Source organism: Aquarana catesbeiana, linkage group LG04 (genome assembly GCF_042186555.1).
Source record: "Aquarana catesbeiana isolate 2022-GZ linkage group LG04, ASM4218655v1, whole genome shotgun sequence".
NCBI lineage: Eukaryota > Metazoa > Chordata > Amphibia > Anura > Ranidae > Aquarana > Aquarana catesbeiana.
Genome location: NC_133327.1, coordinates 312822110 through 312835081, shown reverse-complemented (window position 1 = coordinate 312835081; position 12972 = coordinate 312822110). Strand labels below are relative to the sequence as shown.

Sequence of the window (12972 nt, the reverse complement as noted above, 5' to 3'; positions counted from 1 at the left end):
CCCTTGATCCTCAAAATCATCAATTTTTCTCATTTTTTTTTGTAAGGATATTGATCCTCTTTATCCACTCCAAGTCTAATAACTGCCAGATATGTCTTGTGTATTGGACAGTGTATGGTCCCCCTAACCCAGGTGACGTTCCACCAATTTTCTAGGTAGAATTAGGCAGCCTGGTTGGTTTTAGAGCAAGCATCTCTTTCCTCTAACCACTGCCAGCAAACCATGGAAGTGAATGTTAGGTTTCTGGGTCGATGAAAACTCATTGAAAACTTTAGGCTGTGAAAATCATTGCATCTCCAAAACAATTTCGCTTTTATTGGTTCCACAAATGTTCTGACTCTCTGCCAAATAAACCTACAAGGCTCAGCAAATGTGTGGAATAGACAGACACTTACTTCATGGAAAACCTGCTAGATGTTTCAAGAGCACCCACCACAATTGGTTTGAAAAACCTCATAGCTATTTTTTTTCTTTCTGCCTGAAACAAATAGCATTTTGGAGATTAAAGATTTTTTTCCCCCCTCATTGTTCTTCCAGCTTGAGAAATCCCTTTGTAAACTTGCCAGGGAAACCTAAGAGAGCTTCCAGTTTCCTCCTGGCTCTGAGAAGACACAGAGGACCCCCTGGCAATAGTATTCCAAGAGTAATCATGGTGAAAGAATTTTGAAAAGTATGTGGAACTTTCTAAAAAAGAGCAAAAAGTCTCCCCCCCTTCTTATTTTTCCTCTACCCTCCCTCCTTCTTCACCACTTCCACCCCCCCATCCCATACAGAAGCATTGCATCTATTACCCAGTGGCAGAAGTCCACCTTCCCCTGCTGTTTCGCAAGAGTTTGCGGAGTTTGGGAACAGCCCTCTATTAAGGAGCAGATTGGGGAGAGGCGCTTCCCATTTCACACAAGACAGTCCTTAAGGACGGAGCATCTTTGGGAGCCACCAGGAGGAGACCCTGTGCATATCGCTCTCTCATCCCAGCCACAGCTGGACCGCTCACAGCAGGGACCTCTACAGCCACAGGTTCGAGTCCGGCTCTCTCCTACTTCTCAGACTTAGGTCTCATTTCATGTATTAGCAGCTTACCTGTATACAGATCACAATTCCCTGCTCCCTTCCTACAACAGATCACCTTTCTCCCATACACTGCAGATCTATCTCCCATACTCAATGCTTTGTCTGCCCTCTCTTCCCTTCTCTGATTTGTAGCAGACTGTATATAATCCACCAGACGCTGGCTGCACAGATCTGCAAATGAAATCCTCCTGTGTGTCGTCAGTTCTGTGCAACAGCCCTTTAACTCTTTTGGGGGGTTGTGGGCCCTTCTGCCTAGCTGGCCATGTAGGGGTTAAATGTCTGTGCAGCTCTCGACCCATGCAGCACACCTAAGGTAAGATGAATAATCGCAAGGAATGGGTTAAACAATGATGGCAGTTACCCTTAGCAACCGATCTGTCACTCTCCATCCTTGCACAGATACAGGGTGGATGGGTAGCTAGGGGAAATAGCTTGGCTGCAGAGTGCAGCCTCAGGATCATAAATGGTTACTGCATGGAAAATGGGCACAATGGAACACGTAGTGCTAAAGGTATTACAAAAACCTGGCACTGATCTGCTGATCGAGAGAACAATGGGTGTATCTTTCTGTGTGCTTGAGGTTTGGACTTGAACACTATAACTTTATTTTTTTTTAAATAATGATAATATATGGATCAAGTATACCTGTATAGCTCCAATATGTATATGGTAGGTATTAGATCTGCTTTTATTCTATGTGTCTGCTGAGTTGTTAACTGATGAGTTTATCTTTGCATTGATTGGGGTAATAAAGTTTATATAGTTCATTTTAATTAGTATTTTCGACTTGAACACTATAACTTCCATTTTTCGAATAATGATGATATATAGATCAAGTATAGTATAGCTCCAATATGTATATGATAAGTCTTGGATCTGCCTTTCATTATCTGTGTCTGCTGAGTTGTTAACTGATGAGCTCATCTTTGCATCAATTGGGGTAATAAAGTACACCTAGTTATTTTTTTATTAGTATTTTTGACGTAAGCAGTATACCTATTTAAAAAATCTTAACCATATGTGATAATGAAAGATCGAACATAAGAATAGTATTTTTGACTTAAGCAGTATACCTTTTTTCTTCAATCTTAACCATATGTGATAATTAAAGATCGAGCATAAGAATTTGAGATAGAGAGATAGGTGGGTTATAATAAATCTATATATAAAATGTATGGCTCCAATATGTGTATAATAAAAGGACGTGTATCAGATCTCCTTTCCATTCTCTGTCTGCTGAGTTAACTGATGAGCTCATTTTTGCATTGATTGGAGTAGAAAAGTGCATTTTTATTGTATTATTTTTTTTAGTCTTTCTGACTTGACCCTATTTTTTAAAGAAGATAATATGTAATATAGAGCGAATGTAATTAAAGAGATCAAGGGTAGGTAGATATAATGGTCTGTATAGCTCCAATATGTGTATGATGTGTGTTAGATCCCTCCCTGTGTCTGCTGAGTTAACTAGTGAGCTCATCTTTGCATTGATAGAGGTAGTAAAGTGCATTTTTATTGTACTATTTTGTATTAGTCTTTCTGACTTGAATACTGTACACTATTTTTTTTATAAGGATAATATGTACTATAGTCTTTCTGACAAGAGCACTATACTTTTTTTTTTTGTCACGAAGATCAATGTAATATATAGCAAATAAAAGAAATGAGGTATAAGGAAAGTAGATATAAGTAGTCTGCATAACTCCAATACGTTTATAAAAGAAGGCTGGATGTTAGATCTGCTTTTCATTCTCAATGTGTGCAGAGTTGATGAGTGATGAACTCATCTTTGCATTGACTGGTGTAGTTAAAGCACATTTGAACTTGGACACCATACCTTCTTTTATAATGGCTATATGTACTATAGAGTGAATCTAAGAAATTAAGATATAGGGTAGGTAGATATAACTTGGGATGCATAGCTCCAATATGTATATAATGTCTGTGTATTAGTTCATTTTCTGTGTCTGGCTATCTGAAAAGCTCATTTATGCATTGACTTGGGTAGTAAAGTGCATGTATTTATTGGTATTTCTGACTTGAAATATATATAAATATAAATAAATATATATATATATATATATATATATATATATATATATATATATATATATATATACACATACATGCATATATATATATATATATATATATATATATATATATATATATATATATATATAAGATAGTGCATATAAGAAATGAGATCTAAGGTAGGTCTAGGTAGGTTGTATAGCACAATATGTGTGTAATCTGTGTGTGCTGAGTTGACTAATGAGCTCATCTTTGCATTGACTGGGGTAGTAAAGTACATTTGAAGCAGGTCTCATTGCCTAGCTAGACTGACCCCACCTCTCCCCTCCCCCTGTCCCCGCAGCGGAGGTGTTAAAGCGCAGAAATCATATGGAAGATAACTTTGGAAAGCTCCCATGATTTATTATAGGATCAGCAAATGTCGGGCTGTAATAAAGAGCTGACCGTCTGGAATTCCTTATGCATAGACTCATAGTCATTACTCGGCAGGCAGTGCTTCTGCTGCATCTGATTGGAAATTAATGTGTAATAAGCTTGCTGAAAGCTGCAATGTGTTTTTTCAGTCTCTTGCCCTAGTTTATAAAAGTTTTTTTTTCCCCTAAGATTTCCATTCCAGCTGTTGTGAACCCATAACGTCAGCTGAAGCTCGTAGCTTCATGAATGATCACAGATTATATAGGCATGAATCAATACTATATATAGTATGATGATCTTTAATCCGGGAGCGTTAATATAAACTTTGTGCTAGGCATTTTTTTTTACTAAACTAATTAATGCTTACAGTAGCAGGAGACTGACTACTTATTGATTTTTCCTAATCTGGGTGTTTCAATACCAAAGATATAATCAAACCATTGTTCTGAAAATACATCCTCTTATAAATTGTATTAAAACAGGCAATAAACTAAAGAAAAGTTTTTTGGCAAATGTATCAATACTATGTCCTTAAATCCATGTATTACTTCTTTTTGGCCACTAGGTGGCGCAGCGAGCCAGAAGCCAATACCACTTGTGTTATATGATACCTGTTCTTGTTCATTCCAAAGCTGTATGATGGAACACAAAGCATTTGAACAGAGAGCAGAAAATGTGAATAAGTCATCCATGCTAGGATTTAACACTAGTGGGGTAAATGCAGTCCTTGTGTGTAGCTAGCATATGCCCAAACCCTATCTCTGACTTAATATATGGGTTTAATTTAGTGTTAGATGTCAAGGAGCAGGCAGATTCAAACTTGCAGTTGATGTTTCATCTTGGGCATATTTATAAAGCAACTATTGTGACATTTATCAAACATTAACTACAGGCGAATTATCCTGGTACATGTGCTTTAAACGACAGTGATTGATTCTCCACCAGTGAATGTTAACTGAAAATCACATTCACTGCTTTATAAATATACCCCTTTTGTATACTTTTTTTTTCCAGTGATGATTCCTTCATGCTCTTTAAAAACCAGGGCAATGAAAAGAAAGTTTTATTACAGTACTTCACTGTGCGTTCTGTTTTCGGAGTAGTAGGGGATGGGAATGTTGTATTAGGAAAGTGGAATATGCACTTTGGTTTAATTCCTGGAAATGTTGGCAGAGGTTTTTACTTTAATCTGAATACCCGGCCCAAGCTATATTAACAGCAGCTCATGCATAGGATATGCCAAAACAGTGTGAATGTATTGTAAAGGAACCTCTGGGACCTGTGTCTGCACTATACTATTAATGGGGTTTGCACTCATTACCCAACATACCCTTATTGTGTCTGGCTGACTGATTAGGAAAGGAAACCTAAACTATGACCCTTAATCCTGCTAGCTCTGCTTTTGTGTTACTTCTATAACAACATCTGTGACAGCAATCATGGTGTTTTATAATCTCTGCATGACTCCCTCGTGAGCATTACATCATGGCTGCTGTTTTCTTAGGGTCCAAAAGGTCCTGCACTACTACATCAGTGGTGGTGGGCTTAAAATTGCCAAGAGAAAAGCTATTCAGTAACAACTCAGGCAGAATTTCCATTGTCTAAATGAGCCACCTTGTATTTACTGAACTCAGTGACCGATGTGTGCACTGATTGCTCCAAAAATGCTTTTCTGAGGAACTACCATTATGTGTATATTAGCGATGGGCAAATCTGCCTGGGTTTAATTTGCCAAGGGTTTGGCAATTCCTATGCAAATTTTCTCAAACCTGAATTTAGAGGCAAATCCCATTGAAGTCTATGGGGGTAAATCTTGGTGTTAAATTATTATTATTATTATTATACACAAATTTATATAGCACCAACAGTTTACGCAGCGCTTTACAATGTGGGGGGCAGCACAAATACGATACAGTTCAATGCAGAAGGGACAGGAAGGCCATGCTCGTGGTAGTACAAAAGGTAATAGCTGCGGGGGATGATTTGATGGGGGTGGCTTGGGTACAGTTCTTAGGTGGGTGTGGGATAGGCGTCCCTGAATAAATTAGTTTTCAGGGATCTCCTAAAGGAGGATAGGGTAAGGGTTGATTGGACATACCAGAGGGGATGATTTGGGCAATATCTGCAAATGAGGTTGGTGATATAGCTGGGGGCGATGTTGTGGATGGCCTTGTATGTTGTGGTTAGTATTTTAAATTTTATAAGCTGGGGGTAAGGGAAGCCAGTGAAGGGATTGGCAGAGAGGAGCAGCCGTCATGGATCGGTTAGTGACGTGTATTAGTCTAGCAGCAGCATTCATAATAGACCGAAGGGGGGATAGCCTGTCTAAGTGTAGGCCATTAAGGAGAGACAAACTACTATAAAAACAAAATTATAGGAAACTGGGCATTGCCATGGGGGGCAAGTACCAATGCAAAAAAAAAAAAATACCATACAGTGAGGCAGTTGGTAATTTGATGTGGCTTTGAGGGCAACTTTGAAATAGACAAATCTTTTAAATACCATGCTTGGGAGATGCCTTAACTACTTGCCGACCCGCCGCAGCACATATACTCCCAGAAAGCAATAGTGCTGCAAGTTTGAAAATGACTTGCTAAGCTATTGCTAGACTTGCCAGGCTTCACAAGTTTGTTGCACAATTGCAGCAAGTCCGCATTGCATGACTCCAGATCAACTTTCTTTGCAAACATTCTGCAACTTCTGGTTCAATAGTCATCCAACCACAGGGGTCAATGTGGTTGAATTTTCATGCTGTAGACTTGCAGAAATCTTGCTGTAGACTCAAGACTGCAACTTTGCTCTTGCTAGATACTTTCCATGGAAATGTGCTACAAATTGTAAAAGTGTCAACTAGATCTTGTGCTTCAAGTGCTCTTGCCAGTGAAAATGTGCAAGTTAACACTACACTACACCACTGCCACAAATGTGTGGCAAGTTATCCTTGCAATCTGGGTTGTGATGGGGTGGCTCCTACAGGCACCACGATGTTCCTGTATGCCGCTGCCTGTTTCTGAGTTTCAGGCATTTCAGCACTCATGCTCCCGCATAGCTTGACACAGTGGGAGTCTGTCAGCAGATCCTGGCCAATGATTCGTGGCCAGGACCTGCTGATCGACTGTTGACAAACAACACAGGGCTCTGAACAGAGGGAACAATCACTTTGTTTCTTTTCCCTGCAAAGCAGGGAACAGAAAAATTTGGTCTGTGGTAAAAAACAGCACACAACATTAATAGGCACACAATTAACCCCTTGATCGCCTCTAGATGTTAATCCCTTCCTAGCCTAGTGTCATTGGTATATATTAATAGCGCTGATTACTGTATTAGTGTCACTGGAGATGTCAGTTAGTTAGTTCCCACAAAGTGTCAGTTAGTGTCAGATCACCCATTACACTATCTCAGTCCCACTATAAGTCACTGATCGTCGCTGTTACTAGTATGAAAAAATGAATTAAAAAAAATCCAGTATATATATACCATAGTTTGTGGGCGCTATAACTTTCATGTATACCCAATTAATATACACTTATTTTTTCTTACCAAAGACATGTAGCAGAATACATTTTGGCCTAAATTTATGAAGAAAATTTGTTTTATTGAATATGTTTTATAGCAGAAAGTAAAAAATATAGTTTTTTTTCAAAATGTTCAATCTCTTTTCATTTATATACCCTGTTTCCCCGAAAATAAGACCTAGCGTGATTGTCGGTGATGGCTGCAATATAAGCCCTACCCCCTAAATAAGCCCTACCCTGTTTCCCCCAAAAATAAGCCCTACCCTGAAAATAAGACCTACAAGGACTTTAACTAGGGCTTATTTGGGGGGTAAGGCTTATATTGCAGCCATCACCGACAATGACGCTAGGTCTTATTTTCGGGGAAACAGGGTAATAAAAAATAAAAAACCCAGTAGTGATCAAATACCACCAAAAGAAAGCTTTATTTGTGTGAAAAAAAGATATAAATTTAATTTGCGTGTTGCATGCCCGCGCAATTGCCAGTTAAAGATGGACAGTGCCGATCAGCAAAAAAAATGGCCTTGTCCTAAAATGTGTAAAATCTTCTGGAGCTCAAGTGGTTAAAGCTTTAAAGCTATACATAGTGCTATATAGCGCTTTTCACAGACAGTTTCAGTAACAGCCTACACTGGCAGGGCATATTTCATTGTGAAATTGCTTTTTCCTTTCACAATACGCTTGGCTTACATATAGCAGCAGCATCCGAATCTGATTCTTTTCACTTTGAAAAAACAAATATTTTTTTCATGTATTATTTTACAGAGATGCATGCTTTTTGATTAAGTGGTAATAGACCCATTTTGGCAGCAGATAGGAATTGGCCAGGTATTCTCTGTGGTTCTCCCTGTTCTTGCTGATGCAAAACTATCAGCCGCCGGCCAATTTCTATCAAGCTCTCATTAAGAATTAAGAAACTGGAGATGATACAGCCGCATAAAATTGGACAGCAGCAGTACAGTTTTAATGAGCAAGGTTAGGCCCAAATCTACTTGAAACAGTGAACACAGCCTGGAATTTTACTAAAAGAATTTAGATACTATAGAGGATACAGTAGTGTAAAACTGACCAGCAAAAGGACCAGAGGTGTTTTAACCATGTGGTAACTAGAGCCTCCTGCCTCAGGTGACGCTAATGGAAGGGGCAGTTGAGTGGGGAGGAAGGATTTAGTAAAAATGGCCGCCTCTGGTGACATCTGCCTCCAGCATACCTCCTGAGCAGGGCAGTTTTAGATGGAACAACAAGGTTAACTGGTGTATGCCTAAATTTTATTTTATCTGTGGGGATAGGGAGGTGTAATGAGTGTGTGTGAAACAACATAATTTGAAGAGAAGCCTTGCAGAAAAAAAAAAAATTCTTATAGATCGGTCAACTAAAAGTGACCTCAAATCAACCATAACCAGAAAAAAGGTTAATTTCCCAAAGAGTTAGCAATCAGAATTAAAGTACACATTTCTAATCGACCCTCATCTCTTTTTATGAAGTTTGTCAGCGTTTCCTACAGCAGCTTCCAATTCGCTCATGCTGTGGCCGCTCTGTACCCCCTTTTATTGCAAGGGGGCTGGCCTATCCTCAAGGACCCCATTATGGTCATTCTAAGCCTGCAAGCCATAGCTCAAACGCCATGGTGAAATATTGTGCAATTAATGAAAAAATCATGGGTCAATCTGCTCATTAATTCTCCAGGACTAAAAGTCTTGAACCCACAGGAATCACCTTGAACCTATGGTAGCGGTGAACCCAAACTTCATTCCTAGTGTAAATCCATTGGAGGACAAAGCTTCGGTTAGTAATATGGAAATCAAGTTCTTACACTGTGAAGGTTAAATAATTAACATTTTATATAAACTGGGCACTGCTTGAACTCTGTGCAGCACAGCTGTAGGTGCTCCCTTTACTTGAGGTTACCTTTGTTTCATAGGGAGTGGAGGTCACTGTCTTAAAAAGTAGTATTAAGCCGAGGTTCACACTGAGCTGCAGTAATGAAGCTGTTCGAGTTCAGCTGAACTCGCACGATTTCACTCCTGCATGTCAGTCCCAATTTTGGCGGCGATTTCACAGACATCTGAGCGGGTTTCTGCACAGATGTCAATGGAAATTGCACCCTGAAATCGCAAAAAGTAGTACAGAAACTACTTTTTGAAATCCGTGTGGCGCCGCAAATGCAGCGTTGCATCGATTAGGACGGTGGCATTGCTGCCGATTTCAAACGGGATTTGACATGTCAAAACGCACCAATGTGAACCAGGGCTAAGAGTGAACAATTTAGATATGCTAATGCTCTAAGGAGATGGGAACATTTTTTTCTGCGATTCATGCTGTTGGCCTATTGTGTTGACCAAATTAAAGAAGCAGTTTTTTTTTTTAAGCCGAAGAGCCTCAGTTCTATTTCACATTTTGTATTCTTTTTTATAACTTTTTGGTTACATATTCTAATTAACACTTTAGGGCTCATTCACAGCTGTTGTTAACACATGTGCAATAGTTTCCCATTGTTTTTAATGGTTCTAGGTCTCAAATATTGAGTGCATTGACATTCATTAGCAAACATTATTTGTGTTTTTTTTATCCATCAAAGCTTGTTGTAAAGGCTATAGAAAGAACTGGCAATGCATTTCAATGCAACATGAAGCGCATGAGAAACAAACCCCTAAAACGCGCTTCAACACAAGTTCAAGTTCAAGTGTGAAATCGGCCTAAGGGCTCTTTCACACATGTGGACCGTTCAGATCCGCCTGTCAGTTTTTTCAGCGGATCTGAACAGTCACTCCATACATCTCTATGGAGTGACAGATGTCAGCAGAGACATGTCCGCTGACATCCGATCCACCCCGGGCACTCCGCAAAATCCAGTCAGATGGAAACCCTATTTTCCATCCGCCTGGCGGCTCAGATCGGATGAAAACGGACAGGCGGTCCATAATCATCTGATCCTCCCATAGAGGAGAGCGGAGATCTGACAGGTCCTGACGGGACTTGTCATCCCTGGCTCAGCGGGGATCAACAGAGCGATCCCTGCTGAGCAAGCGGATGTCTGAATACGGATCTGCAGGTGTGAAAGAGCCTTAAGTGTTTAAAGTGGAACGTTACTCTCTCAATCAACATTAACTATTTTTAATCCTTAGGCTGCTAGGCTTAGTAAGTAGATAGGAAACTATATGTCTATATATTTATACTGTAGCTGTATATCTATATATTTAGATATAGATCTATATTTATATCTATATATACAATTATGTATGTTACATTTTTTCAATTGCTGTCTGTTCACTTAGACCACAATTATGTAATATAATCCAGGAGTCTTCATGGGCCTTTTTTTATTTCATCTGGAGAAGGGAAGGAGGGGAGCAGAGGGCTTCCCCAGCTAAACACACCCTCTTGGCTTTATGCCTGAAGTAAGGGCAGATGGATACCAGGAAGTAAATGCTACATGAATCATCTGCCCCTTAAAATGGCATGGGTCTAAATGCTAGGGGGGGGGGGGGGTTGGGGGCGAGTTTTTCAAAGTGATTTCTCAACAAAAAAAAAGCAATGGAGAATTGTATAGCGAGTTTGCTTTGTACAGTATATTGAAAATGAACTAAATAGCATTTAAGGTTTGTGATGCTCCAATACAGTTAAGCTCTGCTTCAAGTATAAGTATATATGAGCACCCTGCATCCCATGTGCAGAGATACTATAAGGAATACTGAGATAGAGGTCTTCTGTTGCCTACAGTATGTGTGGTCAGACCTTCACTTCTGCCAGTTACTACAAAGGAGTGGAATTGGATGACCCCTTTAAAGGGTAAGTTCACCTTTTTAAAAAAATAAAATGAATGCACAAACCTTTTTGCAGGTAAAAAAATGTGCATTTATTATTATTTTTACTTGGAGCCTCTAAAGCATTGCACCCACGAACATGCAGTGTATCTGTCTGCTCATACCTTGTACAGGCAGATACACTCTGACAGGGAGAGAGAATGAACTACCACAATGCTCAACGGTGCCGTGGTAGTTCATTGAGAACTACAAGCCAGCAGCAGCAAAGGCTGTCGGGACTTGTAGTTTTCCAATTCACAGAACAATGGATCATGTGGCTGGTCAAGTGGAGCCCCACACGGCTGTGTTTTCTTTAGATAGTGGCAGTGAGTGGGGTGAGAAGATCCCACACTCGCTGTCAAAACAGGGACTCGGGGGGGGGGGGGAGTGCAAATCTAACATGATACATTTTACACGCTGAATATGAATAACATATTATAAAAGGTGAACTTATCCTTAAAATAGTCATGTTGAATGTCCTTCTAGGTTATGTGCATATATATGTGACTATTGTAAAAAAGCATTAATTTGTAGGCATTCATTCGTCAAGAACTGATATGAATAACTTGTAAGAAAACAAAAACAAAAAAAAATAGCAAATTTAAGAAAAGAATAACTTTCATGACTTAATGATAATGGTTTCCTAACGTCACACTTACTTTGTGTGAAATACTGGAAGGCAGTTATAAAGTAATTCACTGTGTCACCAGCGCTAATGAGGTTAACATTTTACTACAGTTGAATAACCACACTCTCATTCCTTGCTGTTGCTGATCACCTGGGTATGATTAGCCAGCCTTGTCTGCAGTTGTAAAGGCAAGTTGCCACAGGCTCTGAATCCCTGGAGGCATGTGGTAGTCTGGGAGGGCCTTGAAGACAAGCATGTTTCATATTAACAACACCACACATACTTGTGTAAATGTCTATATCCTATATACAGTATCTAACAAAAGTGAGTACACCCCTCACATATTTGTAAATATTTTATTATATCTTTTCATGTGACAACACTAATGAAATTACACTTTTTACAGTGTAAAGTAGTGAGTGTACAGTTGGTATAACAGTGTAAATTTGCTTTGTCCCCTCAAAATAACTCACACAGACATTAATGTCTAAATCACCGGCAACAAAAGTGAGTACACCCCTAAGTGAAAATGTCCAAATTGGGCCCAATTAGCCATTTTCCCTCCCCGGTGTCATGTGAGTTGTTAGTGTTACAAGGTCTCAGGCGTGAATGGGGAGCAGGTGTGTTAAATGTGGTGTTATCGCTCTCACTCTCTCCTACTGGTCACTGGAAGTTCAACATGGCACCTCATGGCAAAGAACTCTCTGATGATCTGAAAAAAATAAATTGTTGCTCTACATAAAGATGACCTAGGCTATAAGAAGATTGCCAAGACCCTGAAACTGAGCTGCAGCACGGTGTCCAAGACCATACAGCGGTTTAACAGGACAGGTTCCACTCAGAACAGGCCTCACCATGGATGACCAAAGAAGTTGAGTTCACATGCTCAGTGTCATATCCAGAGGTTGTCTTTGGAATCTAGACGTATGAGTGCTGCCAGCATTGCTGCAGAGGTTGAAGGGGTGGGGGGTCAGCCTGTCAGCACTCAGACCATAGTTTGAGCACTGACAGGCTGATTCAAATTGGTCTGCGTGGCTGTCGTCCCAGAAGGAAGCCTCTTCTAAAGATGATGCACAAGAAAGCCCGCAAACAGTTTGCTGAAGACAAGCAGAGTAAGGACATGGATTACTGGAACCATGTCCTGTGGTCTGATGAGACCAAGATAAACATATTTGGTTCAGATAGTTTCAAGCGTGTGTGGCAGCAACTAGATGAGGAGTACAAAGACAAGTTTGTCTTGCCTACAGTCAAGCATGGTGGTGGGGGTGTCATGGTTTGCCAGCACTGGGGAGCTACAGTTTATTGAGGAACCTTGAATGCCAATATGTACTATGACATACTGAATCAGAGCATGATCCCCTCCCTTTGGAGACTGGGCCGCAGGGCAGTATTCCAACATGATAATGACCCCAAACACACCTCCAAGACGACCACTGCCTTGCTAAAGAAGCTGAGGGTAAGGATGATGGACTGGCCAAGCATATCTCCAGACCTAAACATTATTGAGCAT

General features: G+C 40.0%; 1 protein-coding gene across 4 annotated transcripts in view; it reads left to right on the top strand.

The window, feature by feature from the left end:
• Window positions 1-808: 808 nt before the first annotated feature.
• COL12A1 (collagen type XII alpha 1 chain) overlaps window positions 809-12972 on the top strand; it is a 264287-nt gene continuing 252123 nt past the window's right edge. The window contains exon 1 of one of the 4 annotated variants that reach the window (XR_012243891.1): window positions 809-1017. The gene's annotated coding sequence lies outside the window, so the exon portion shown is untranslated. Of the gene's footprint in view, window positions 1018-1622; window positions 1741-12972 lie in introns of those variants that run through there. The other 3 variants (XM_073626810.1, XM_073626812.1, XM_073626811.1) reach the window with 3 other exon arrangements.